Below are 13,169 nucleotides of genomic sequence, written 5' to 3' on the forward strand. Positions count from 1 at the left end.
TAAGCTTTACCAGCATTTAATAGGCAGATTGTCACCAGATTGGTCAGTTGGTGTACATATTGGGTAGATATGAGTCACATAAGATGTGTCAGGTTTCTTAAAAGAAGTATGGGATTTCTATGCCATACAGGGGATGACAGCACGGTGATTGCCATGGGGTCCCAGCATCCAGAGATCTGCTCCATGTTGTCACTTACATGCTCTAGTTAAGTGCTTTTTTAGTTTTATTACCTTGTTTTATTTAAGCTAACCTTCATAAAATGGACAAGCAGCTGAAAAAGATTTAGTCAATGGATTAAAGGTAATGGTGATAATTCAGATCCAAGTAAATAAGAAAATAGTGACACTTTCCCTTGGTACTAGCTCTTCATATTAGAATATAAAAAGCAATGAAGACCTGGTCAGATAAGATAAAAACTGCGAAGAAATGAAAATGATCTAGAATACTGCCTGAGATATAGATACACAGGCATACACAAAGTCATTCAGAAATCATCAAAAGACTTTAGAAATCATTAGAAACCCATCTGGCTCTAGATATGTAATACAGCCTTAGGTATTGTATAGTGTTAATATGAAAATATCATAATAGGCAAGAATTGGAAATATTTTACTTCAGCTATATTTCATCTGCTTTACAGTGTATATAATCTACAAGTACAGTAGAACACACCTATGCCTTTCCATCAGTGAGTCTCCACGTACTGAGGATGCAAGCTTGAAATGTTTTTGACTGATTCAAAAATGTGGCATCCGTTGATTTAGCAGTCAACTCCCACGGCCACTGCTATGTTACTGGTTCAAGGCAACATTTCCCAGGTGCTTACTGTTTTAGGCTGTGGACTGAGCTAATTGCTTTATGTATGTGACCTTTTTAGTCTGAATTCAATATGATTTTATGACATTGATATCATCTCTATCCCCATTTTATGAATCAGGGGAGAATAAAGTACAAGTCATTTGCCCAAAGTCATAAAGCCAATACGTAGTAAAGCCAGAATTCAAGTCCAGTTCTAACTCCAAGCCATCGCTTAGCCCCACACTCAGACTTGATGCTCCTCTCTTCCCTCTAATACAAAAAGCCTGGCCCTTGAATGAGTCCCCTAAGCTTGAGTTCAAATCTCATTTCTGCTGCTTATTAATTGTGTGAACTCCCTGGGTGAAAATTGCAAGTGTGTGTGTGTGTGTGTGTGTGTGTGTGTGTGTGTATGTGCATGTGCACAATATGCCAGTATAGTACATTGTACCTTTTTCCAGAGATGCTGACACATAGCTCTGAATACATGAATCTGCCTTCTTGACGAACTCTGAGTCATTTTACTGGAAAACAAGTTCACATGGTAATGTGTGGGCTGAAGCACATGACCCCTCCATAGAAAAACAGAAAGTATAGCAATGTGATTTTGTTCCTCCAACAAACATGAAGAAATGGCTAGTTGTTCTTTTATTTATTTTGTTTTTTTTTTTCTTTTCGATACAGTCATCTTTTGACCTGCACCTGGTATTCTGTGTAACCTCCATGCACTGATGACAACAAGGTCAATTTAGAAGCAAGAAGGAATGGGAGAAAGGAAGAGTGGGAGAAGTCCTAATCATTAATCATGATGTGAAGAGTTTCACTTCACTTATAATTTTAAGTTCTATCTATATATTTACATACCCACCTACCTATCTACTCACACACATTCACACATAGCTCTTGTTTAGGGGTAGTGATTACATGGGTGTACACATTTATCAAAACTCATCAAACTGTGTGCTTAAGATCTGTGTGTTTTTGCTTTATGTACATGTATATCAATCCAAAAATTGTAAAAAAGAAGAAACACCTATAAACATGTATGAGTGAATGTGTTGGAATATTCATATTTTATGTAACTTTAATTACATAATGCCTACCAAACAGAGAAACAAAATTGAAGCGCCCAGCTTCCCAATCTTGACTGCAAATACACCTCATACTAGCCTCCTGATCATAAAGGATGGGGTGTGCAGAGGCTCTGCAATGCTTCAAGAGATGGAGATGCTAGTGGAAAGATACTGGGTTTTGGAGATAGGCTTGGCATTGCATCTGGGTTCTGCTAACTTACCCGATGTGTGAACTAAACCTCAGTTTTCCCATTTATAAAGTGGGAATGATAATACCTTCTTGCAGCGCTGCTAAGAATTTCAGCAATCCCCCTCTCTGAACCACCACGTCCTGACTAGTCTCTTGACTTAATTAATAGCCCCTAATGGCCCCAGGGCCAGTCAGAGTGATTTTTCAGGAATAGAAAATATAGTGCAGTGATTAAAACGATAGACTGACTATAGCAGACTGCCAGAGTCTGGAGTTGGGCATTACCACTTATACTGGCTATATCATCAGGGACAAATGATTTAACTTCTCTAAGAACTTCTGTTTCCCCTTCTAAAGATGGGGATAGTAATAATACACCTCTCACTGGACTGCTGTGAGGATCATGAGTTATTTCAGGTAAAGCACTCAGAATGGTACTGGTACATGGAAAATGCTCCATACATTTTTACATATTTATTATCCTACTAGCATACAAACTTCACGCGGCCAGGGGGGTTGACTGGATTTATTTACTGTACTGAAAACTGTGCCCAGCCAGAATAGGTAATCCATAATGACTTGTTGAATGAATCCATGAGTGAGTTAAGTCTCTCTGGGCTTTTTCTACACAGAGTACTGCTGACATCACATGTGGAGGTTTTCCCTCACACCAATCAATCTTGCACCTCTCCAAACACCAACAAACAACAACTGTCCTACAATTCAATTCAATTCAATTCTGACACCACCCAGAGTTAGCGTTCAACTCTATAGGTTTAAGGGTTCAGTCCTCCATGACTACCTGCCATGTCAATGTGTCACAAGTCCCTCCTGTACTTCTGACTATAAACTGGGGGTTCTCATGAACAGCCATCCCACCTTGGATTGGATAATTTGCCAGAGCAGCTCCCAGGAAAACAGCTCGCTTACTATTACTGGTTTATTATGAAGGATATGATTCTGTAACAGCCAAATAGAAGAGATGCATAGGCAAGGTTTGGGGATGAGGGGGTGGGCACTCCCACGCCCTGTGGGGTACACCACCCAAAGCTCTCCAAACCCTGTTGTTCAGGGTTTTTTTTTTTTTTGGAGGTTTCATTACATAGGCTTGATTGATAAAAATCATTAGCCACTGATTGAATCAACCCAAGTGGAAGCTGTCTGTGATCCCCAGGCACCAGTCATCTCATCAGTATGCAAAAGTATATATCATTTTTCATGCCAGAGATTCCTTGGATCTGTGTGCCAGGAATCATGGATGGAGATAAAATCTTTAGTTTTTTTTTTTTTTCCTATTAGTTGCTTTGACTACTAAACACAGCAATGGACCCCCGCTGCCTTTTGAATGAAATTCAGATTTTTGCAGAATGGACTAGAACTTCCAGATCGTGCTTTGCTGTCATCTTCAACCTTCTTTCACTCACTGTCCTGGTCATGCTGGAAACCACTGGCATCTTGCTATTGACTGAACATAGCAAGTTCGTTCCTGCCTGCTCTTGGTCTGCCAGGAATGCCCTTCTGGGTGTTCGACTGTCTGGATTGTTCATATAATTTAGGGTGTCTTCAAATACAATCTTAAAGAGGCCAGGGCAGCCCTAGTGGCCCAGCGGTTTGGCGCCGCCTTCGGCCTGGGGTGTGATCCTGGAGACCAGGGATCGAGTCCCCCATCGGGCTCCCTGCATGGAGCCTGCTTCTCTCCCTCTCCCTCTGCCTGTGTCTCTGCCTCTCTCTCTCTCTCTCTCTCTCTCTCTGTCATGAATAAATAAATAAAATTTTTAAAAAAATCTTGAAGAGGCCAGACTTTGCCACTTGGCTGAAACAGTCCACTTCTACCAAACATCTATCAGATCACCTCATTTTCTTCTCTTTAAAACCTTTCCTAGCACTTAGCATCACCTGAAATTATATTGCTAATTTATGTGCATCTTCATTTACTGTCCCCCTCTTCCTCTGTGGCCCTCACCTCTGCTTCTCCCTCCTGAATCTAAGCTCCATCAAAGCAGGGTCCTTGGCTTTCTCATTCATTGATGTATCTCTGTGTTTAGCAGGGCATTAGTTAAACATTAGCTGAACATATATACTTATTTGATTCTTATTTTAGTAAGGCACTGTGTATGACTTGCCTCAACTGAATGCTCACAAACATTCTGTGACAAAGGCCTTATTATCTAAATTTATAACAGAGGCTCACAGAGGTTAAGTGACTTGCCTAAGCTAATATGTGGCTTAGGTAGGATTTAAAACTTGCCTTAACTCATGAATAAGACCAGGCTTATTCCTTATTCCACAGCCAGTCAATTTGCAGATCTTTGGGTTAGTCCGTGACAATTTATCTTCCCCTGATGTCTTTAGGGCCCTGTAAGACCCTAAAAGCTTACTTTCTCCACTGTCAAAGACAAATTCAATTATAGTCATTATATTGTGTTTACAAAGGCAGGAAGGTGGATTCATTGATGTAGAGAAAGATTGTTCATATTAATTTTTGAAACAAACAAAATTCCTGCCAGCTGTATGGCCCTGAGTGAGACCTTTCCCCTCCCTGGGACTCCCTTTCCTTATCAGTAAAATGAAGGGGTTGGATTAAGTTATTTCTAAAGTCTTGCCAGGTCTGCAATCTGTTGGTTTCATGCACGTGTCTTTTTTTGATTAACTCCCAGTTGACAAGTGAAGCAATTACTCTGTGATATATTTTATTAGGCTTTTACTCGGCCCACTCTGAGAGGCAACATGCCCACTGTGTTTCTCCAGTAAGGCGTAGTCTCACTCCAAATTTAACCACAACAAACTAGCACAGGGGAGTGTTTCTACAATAGGGAAGGCTACCTACCATTGCTGCAATATTCTGAGGTGGGGTCCTAATATGTGGCCTGGCTGCTTAGGGGTTGGGTCCAAATATGAATAGGTGAGCAACTATTCTTCCTCCTTACCTGAGCTCGACTTGCCTCCTCTGGGTTTTCTAAAAGCCAAAATATCAAGCTTCTTACTACAAGCATCAGACTACAGATGTCAAAACGGTAAGCCATTACCCATCTAATGATCTATTATCGACTGGGGAAAAAGGGTCCTGCTGATATTTCTGAGAGTTCTGGAACTCAAATAACAATAATAATAACTATAAATCAACAACAACAACAATAATAATAATTAGTAGTAGTAGCTAACATAGTACTTACTATGGCCTAGCACAGTATTAAACATTTTACCTACTTTATATCCCCACTTGAAATATGAGGAAAACACACAGCTTTCGAATCTTAACCATTCACTGTAAAACAAAGACTTCAGTGATACAGAGACCATAATTCAAATGCTAGCTCTACCATTTAGTGCTCTGAGTCTCATATTCTTCATTTTGAAAATGGGAGCTTTAATACTTATTTTATAGGCTTGTTTTGTAGATTAAATGCTTAAATCTAAAGTTATCATTAAGACCACTATCTACCCATCAACTGAAACAAGCCCTGTTTACCTAGAAGCTTTATTAAAAGGCAAGAGTTGACAAGCATATATTTGGGTACATTTCAGGTTGGTGGAGTGGGTGGGCTAGTGAAGGTGTTGGGTGTCAATATTCTCATGGCTCCGTATAATCATTTCCAGACAATTATTCCTCCATCTGCAAGCAAAAAGCTTTGCTCGTTTGAGGTTTATACCATCTGGTGATAGATATACGATCATGGGCACATCCAATGCAGCTCACTGCTGTCACCCTTGGCCTCTTGCTTGCATCCCTATGTTAAATGAAGCTGAGACCCAGATCACCTAGTCTTCCCATCTACCTGGAGATTTGTCAATATCTTGGAAAACTTAAGTATCAATTTACATGACCTATCCAATGCTTGAGTCTTATGGCTTCAAAATGCTTCCAACTCCAGGACCATTCATCTCCACTTTACTCCAGCATTCATCCCCACAGCCAAACTCTGAAACTCATCACCAACTGGTACTGGTACATTTATGTATATCCCAATGCTCTAATAGCCACCTTCTGGCTTCAACTGCCCATCAGTCTAATTCTCTCCTTTATCCCATCATTCCTACCAAAGGTCCTTCTTCACCTCATGGTAGTATCAAGATTCTCAAGCCTCTCCTTTTTCTTTCAATCTGTGCACAGACCCCTTCTGGCTCTAATTTCTTTGGTAGCTAGGGTATAATCCACCATTTATTATATCAAACACATTGACCAACAAGAATCATCACAAATACTCTCTTAGTAAAATTTAATTGGTACCTCTAATTCACAGAAATCATTTGGCCAGTATATGCTTCATTTATGGCTGGAAGAGAGAAATCTCCTTTAGGACAAAGGAGGCCAATGGGTGATTGCCACTCAAGAAAGCACAACATCTGGAAAGTTTTCAAGAGTTTGAACACCTTAGAAACTTATATTACCTGCCTCAAAGTTAATTCTATACAGACAAGATTCTCTGGCCAACGGATCAGGAACCATAACTAGCAGCAAGAAAATCAAAACATGACAGTATTAATATAGCACACAATGACTGAGGTGCAAGGAATGTTGGGTAGCTGCTAGGGCTAATTTCTCTGTGTTTAGGTTAGGTTGGTAAATAACCAAATTATCTAATACACAGACTATCTATCCACCCACCCATCCCTCCATACGCTCTAAAGCTCCCTGTGTTGGATCTCCAAGTCTCCTAGGCCAAAGTCATATTAAAGGGTAGATTCTGGACACACTGGTTTAGCTGTTGGGGCTGGCCACTGACTCTTTGCAGTATAGGAGTCCTTCTGGAAAAGCCAGAATTCATTTCAAACCAACTTCAGCAGGGAAAAGACAGGAGGGAGCTTGAAACAAAAGCCAGAGTTGGGTAGGCCAAGGAGGGCACCAGAGGACCAAAGCAGGAGAAGGGCTGGAGGGAAACTGGGAAGACAGGAGGGGAGAGAGGAGACCGAAGTCAGAGAGAGGGAAAGGAGTGGAATGCAAATCTTGGATACTTTACTGTGCTGTCCTTCCAGTTTGGCTTATAAGCTTTTCTTTATTTCCAGAGCCCCATGGTTTCCTCCTTTCTTAGCGCTGAGCACACATTAGGACAAACACCTCTTTTCTTATATGTCTCCCCAACTAGACTATGAGATCTAAGAGGATAGAGACCATCAACTTTTGCCAGTATTCCCAGTAACTGATATAATGTGACTTTTCACTAAATGCATGCTGAGAGAATGAACAAAATGAATGAGTAGATGGATTGATGAAATAACCAATGGATCAGAAGTCAGGAATCTGTAAAAAGCAACTTTGGGATCTCCCTCAGTGAAACTTGGTGTTTCCTGTCAGTTCAACATATTCTTCAACTGTCAGATGTCACAGCTAAGTTCATAGGCTCTGGACCGACTAGTTTGGAACGTTGGCTCTTCTAACTGAATGGCTTGGCCAATTTACTAACCTCTTTGTGCCTCAGTTTACTCATCTGCAAAAACAGAAATCATAGAATTACTCACAAAGTTACTAAGATAAAAATAAAATGCATGTACAGCATTTAAATTAGTACAATTAGTAAAAACTGGGGTTACTTGTATAATTATTACACTCATCTCAGCCCTAGCACTACACAGGATCCTATGATATGTTCTTGAGTGCTACTATTTAAAGATAGTCCTTCCGAATCTTCTGTTACATGTGACATGCTGCCTGGGAATGATAAAGAGCACGGAATGAAGAAACCATCCAACACTGAGTACCAGCTGATGCCTCTGGTTCATGAGGGGAAAGAAGATGAATAATGAACAGAACGGGGGCTGTGGGGAATAAAAATTTAGGAGCTTCTAGGTTTAGAAACATGGAAGTTGTTTTTTTTTTTTTTTTCTTTTTTTAGATTGGACTTCTAGGCCTTTTACCTAAAACAAACAAAGAAAACAACAACTGTGTCAGCTGTGTTTACGAAAATGGGCTTGCTGTGGTTTTCACGGACATGGGGAATTCAGTCCACTTCCCTCTGCTTACTAAATCATGGACAGGCACATGATGTACTGGAAAGAGAACTGATCCAGAAATCAGGAGGCTCTGGTCCTGCATTAACCTTGGTCTAAACTCTAATTCTGAACAAGTTGTTTCCTTTCATTGGATCCCAGTTTCATTTTCTCCAAAATGGCAAGTCTGAGCCAGATGTTGGTTTTGTGGTCTAACAAATGGTGACTGAATACCTGCTGTATACCCCAAGCATTGTGCTAGGTAGGCACTGTGGACACAACAGTGAGCTGGGCAGCTCTGATCCCTGGACCTCATGGAGCTTAGGGTCTCCTAGAGGAATGCAGATGCTAGAGGAGAGGGCCAGAGGGAGATAAAGCTAGTCTGGGAGTTAGGGAATGACCTGGCAGTGTAAAAGGAGTTGGCCCCATAAATAAAGTTGATGAAGAGGCATTTAGGCTGCACAGAATGCATACTTGACATTGAAATATTATGGTGTATTCAAAGGACTAAAAGAAGTCCAAGAGTAGATAGAATGAACAGAAAGAGTGACCAGAGCCAAAGTTACAAATGAAGACAGGAGTCAGAATTTGACTGGTCTTGTAAATCATTATGCCAAAGTGAAGAGAAAGCCATTGGAGGGTTTTAAGCAAGAGCAATCCTATTCGTTTGTAAAAGATCACCTTGGCTCATATGTGGACAATGCATTAGAGAAGGTAAAAATGGTGGCAAGCAAACCAGCCAGGTGAGAGGTGATGATAACCCAGACTAGGGTGGTGAGTGTGGAATTAAAGCCAAGTGTAAGAATTCAAGAGACATGAGAAGTAGTTTAGAAAGTGACCATGAGAGACTGAAGTGGAAGGGAAGGAGAGTGTGGGTTCAAAATGTCCTTGAGGTTCTGGCAGAGGAGAGTGAGTAGATGTGGTGCCATTTATAGACTGTGCCACGAATAGGCCGGGGCCAGTTTTGTAGGCAAAGGTGTAGATGATGAATTCACCTGAACACGCTTCAATCCAGATACCTAAGAGCCCTTTAAGTGGACATGTTATATGGACAGCTGCTGAGCTGTGGGCTACAGATAGTAAATGAGTCCTTAGAAGTGGATGAGACGGATAGAATTATCTAGAAGACCAACATACAGTGTTGTGCAGAGGACAGAGGGGAGCTGGCAAATGAATTTGGAAAGCAGTGTTCAGAACAGCAGGAGGAAAATCACAGACTGTGCCATCAATGGAAGAATGTGTCAATACAGGGAGTGTTCCTTGTTGCAAAATGTTGCTAAAGGTAAAGCAGGGTAAGGACTGAAAAGCCCTTTGTGCTGAGCAATGGTCTAGGATAGCATTACTGACTGAGGCTAGTACAATTTTGGCTGGAATTGTGGAAGTAAAGAGCTGATCATCCTTGGTTAAGGAGGCAGAGGGTGCTGGTGAGAAAATCAGGACAACGGAGATAGCCATCTTTTAAAATACTTTTGATTGTGAGAAGGTAAGAATTGGATGGGGCTGACACACAGGAGAGAGGATTTTGTTTAAGATGAGAGCGTGTGTAGTAGCACTGTCCAAAAGAAATAATGTGAGCTATGTAATTTAAAATTTTCTAGGGGTCACTTTAAAAAGTGAAAAGAAATGAGTAATTTTATTACCTTTTATTTAACTTATTATACCTTATTATAAATATCATCATTTCACAAGTAATCAATACAATTAGTAGATATTTTATGTCCTTTTATTCATAGTGACTCTTTGAAATCTGGTGTGTAATTCTCTACATTTCAAACCGCACTAGCCACATTGAAGTGTTCAGTAGCCACATTCGATTGGTGGCGGCTGTATGGGACAGCACAAGTCTAGAGCACATTCCAATGCTGCCGAGAAGGAGCTAGCTAATAGAGAGGAGTGAGAGGATAACGGATTCAGTGGGCTGTCAGAAGGGGGGTGGGAATGGAGGAGCCTCCGACAAACAGGCTCTTCCTTTATAATCTCTTCCATTACAATAAATGTGAAGGAGAAAAAGTCTGAATCTGGATATGAGCAGTGATGTGCTGATAAATGTTAACAACTGGCTCTACCAAAAAAACCTAAAATCAAAACAAAATTAAAAAGCCCTACTTTGTAGCATTGGCCAATTCTGCTAGTGTAAAGCCTGCTGTGGCCACCTTCCATTTACTAATGTGATATCAGTGAACACAGAGCGCACTCGGGAAGAGACCTGCGCAGTCAGCTCTCCTGCCAGGTGTGAACCAACTGTGGCACGCCATTGGATGTAAGATTTAATGGCAGGTGTCTTTCTAATGGCTTCTGTTGTCTCTTTAAGGTAGGTGGCAGCTGAGAATAAGGAGGTCCTATGTCTGAATGCGAGAGGAAAGATGTGGCTGGGAATCCGGGAGGTTTGATGAAGTTATTACAGAAAACAGGCAATTGAGCTGACATGTTAGCTTCCCATCAGGAAATAGATGGACTCTCATGTTGGGCAATTGAGACAAAACTCAATACTGGGGATCCCTGGGTGGCGCAGCGGTTTGGCGCCTGCCTTTGGCCCAGGGCGCGATCCTGGAGACCCAGGATCGAATCCCACATCAGGCTCCCGGTGCATGGAGCCTGCTTCTCCCTCTGCCTGTGTCTCTGCCTCTCTCTCTCTCTCTCTGTGACTATCATAAATAAATAAAAATTAAAAAAAAAAAATTAAAAAAAAAAAAAAAAACTCAATACTGGGTTTATTTAAAAGAAGATTTAGGAAAAGAAACAGTACCCTATGACTAGCAACAGTGGGGAGCCCCTACTGCCTCTTGGCCCAAAGGAGCAAGGAGAGTGAGAGACTCCCAACATCCAGAGGGAATGCCGGAGGGAGAGGTCATCTGTAGGGATGGTGGCCCATGGTGGATGGATCAGCTAACCTGCGGCAACCCAGCAAGGAGGGAACCCATATCTTCCATCTCTCCTCCAGGCACCTACTGGAGCCTCTCCCTGGCCAACTACACACCCAACTACACACCAGGTGAGGGAGGCAGTCTGGGGACAATATACAATAACACAAGCCTGCTTTGTGGTTGTACAGCATCTTCTTACAGTGCTCAGTGGCCTTTAGGAAGGCTGGATCCATCCTGGATGGGGATGTGGTAAGATAAAAATAATGGAGAAAAAATTAGAAAAATAAAATGGTCATATGGACCCTGGCCATGTGGAATGAGAGAAGAGGGGGCAGGAGGAAAATACACCCAGCCCTTCAGAATGCATGTTAACTCTGTCTGATGGGCCAGGAAACGGAAACTCAAAGCGGTACTGCAGCTTGTCCAAGACAACGGGTTTAGTGGTGGAGTCAGGAGACACGTCTGTCTAGCTTGAAAGCATTTTCCACCCTACTGTTGCATCCACAAGCAAACGAATAGTTGCATTATTGGAATTCTCGACCCCTACAGATAGAATCCTCTATATTCTCCATGTATATATACATTCATACACACTGAAAAGCATAGATGCCTTTGGGTATTTTCACAACAGAAGCTCATCCTGGATGTACAAGCTAAGAGGTGAAGTGGGCTAAGATGAGGAAAGCACAGAGTGTCTTTTCTGAAATTAAAGTGGAGCCAAGTTCTCAGGCACGCTCTGTTCCTCACTCTACGTCTGCTCTGGCCTCTCCTTAAAGCAGCACCTGACCAGGTCACCTTACCCATGGCTAGTGGTGTGGGCCGATGGGGGAGATGGTGCCATATGACCTCCCCTGTGCGTGCCACATGGACAGAGGCCATGTGTGCTCCCAGGGGCTGGCCGCTCGGCGATGATGGGCTGAATGGAATCTTTCAAGGACCATGTTTTCTGTGTCAAATATTACACGGTCTGACAACAGGATAAGAGATGAGAAATCCGAGCTGCGGAGCCAGGGGCAGTGCCCAGGAAGCTCTGGAAACAGCGAGGCTGGAATTCCTGCGATGTGACCCGAGAGCCTCATCTCTCTGGGCCCATTTATGAAATCTCCTCATTTATAATATTTGGCCAATACCTGAGAGGGGAGTCGTGGGGATTAAGTGAGCCCAAGCTCCTGGTACTCGTAAATGCTCCGCCAAAGGCAATTCCTTCCATTTCCCTGTCCCCTTCTGCTCCTTCTTTGTTTTGCAGCATTATCACTTTTTTTTTTTCTGACACTATATTCCATTCACCGAAGTTAGCAGTGGTTTTCCCACAGCTTCCCAATCATGATTACACCAGGGTTTTTTCTGTGTTTTGTTTTGTTTTGGTCACCTTTGGGCCTTGGTGACCCCAGGTGACCATTTTGTGGAAACTGCGGCATTTTGGATCGTGGCTTCTTCCCCTTCTTTGAATAAACACTGAAAGCTTTCTTTCCCACTTATCCCAACTCTCGTTTGCCATCTGGTGCCTGGGTCGGCCGCATCTGTGTTTGCTTAATGACTTTAGGCGAAGGCCGAGTTTACATATGGGAAGAAGGAGAGGGCTTTGCTGATTTCTTCCATATGTTCATTTATTCGTATATTATGATTTTTGTAATCTCACCAGCATAGATCCCCTTAGACAATCCTTACACTGTTCCCTGGGACCTCCTCCTTTGTGTGTTCAGCTGGGAGTTGCTGTGAGAACGTTTTTTGCAGCGTCTGTTACCTTTAGCATTGCTCTGTGCGACTTTTAGATGGGTACAAAATTAAGGTTTCGGAGGTTCTTCTTTTGGAATGGAGGAGGAGGCTTATTAGATTTGGGTGATTCTGTGGAGTTGGGAGACCTGGGTTCTAGATCCTTCTCTCCATCTGCGAATAGTGTTAACTCGGATAAGCTCTATAGCTCTCTGGCCATCAGACTGCTCGTTGCGGATGAAAAGACTTGGGCTAGGTGTGCTCCCACACCTGCAGGCCCCACAGAGCTTTCCCTCTCCCCTTTCCTTCTCTTCCTCTGGGTCCTGGGATTCCTGCTTTTATAGATTTATACCTCAAGTCCCAATGTGTGCTTTCCCTCTTCCCAGCTCCTGAGCAGAGGTGTGCATGGAAGAAAAAATCCAAGAAAGGCATCCTATCTTCTGCATAATGCAGGAACGGGAATGCAGGATGAGCTCTATTTCTTGTTTTGTAAGAAGTCATCTTTTAAAATTCTTTTTATTTTAAAGATTTTATTTATTTATTCATAAGAGACGCACAGAGAGGCAGAGACATAGGCAAAGGGAGAAGCAGGCTCCCTGCAGAGAGCT

General features: G+C 42.2%; 1 protein-coding gene and 1 long non-coding RNA gene across 24 annotated transcripts in view; one reads left to right on the plus strand and one right to left on the minus strand.

Moving 5' to 3' along the window:
• Window positions 1-13,169, minus strand: part of FGGY (FGGY carbohydrate kinase domain containing) — a 414,792-nt gene that overhangs the window by 10,676 nt on the left and 390,947 nt on the right. The gene's annotated exons all lie outside the window — the stretch shown is intronic.
• LOC119871879 overlaps window positions 9,362-13,169 on the plus strand; it is a 40,779-nt gene continuing 36,971 nt past the window's right edge. The window contains exon 1 of the long non-coding RNA XR_005359699.1: window positions 9,362-9,467. This is a non-coding gene — a long non-coding RNA (uncharacterized LOC119871879). The remainder of the gene's footprint in view (window positions 9,468-13,169) is intronic.

This window comes from Canis lupus, chromosome 5 (assembly GCF_011100685.1).
Source record: "Canis lupus familiaris isolate Mischka breed German Shepherd chromosome 5, alternate assembly UU_Cfam_GSD_1.0, whole genome shotgun sequence".
NCBI classification, from domain to species: domain Eukaryota; kingdom Metazoa; phylum Chordata; class Mammalia; order Carnivora; family Canidae; genus Canis; species Canis lupus.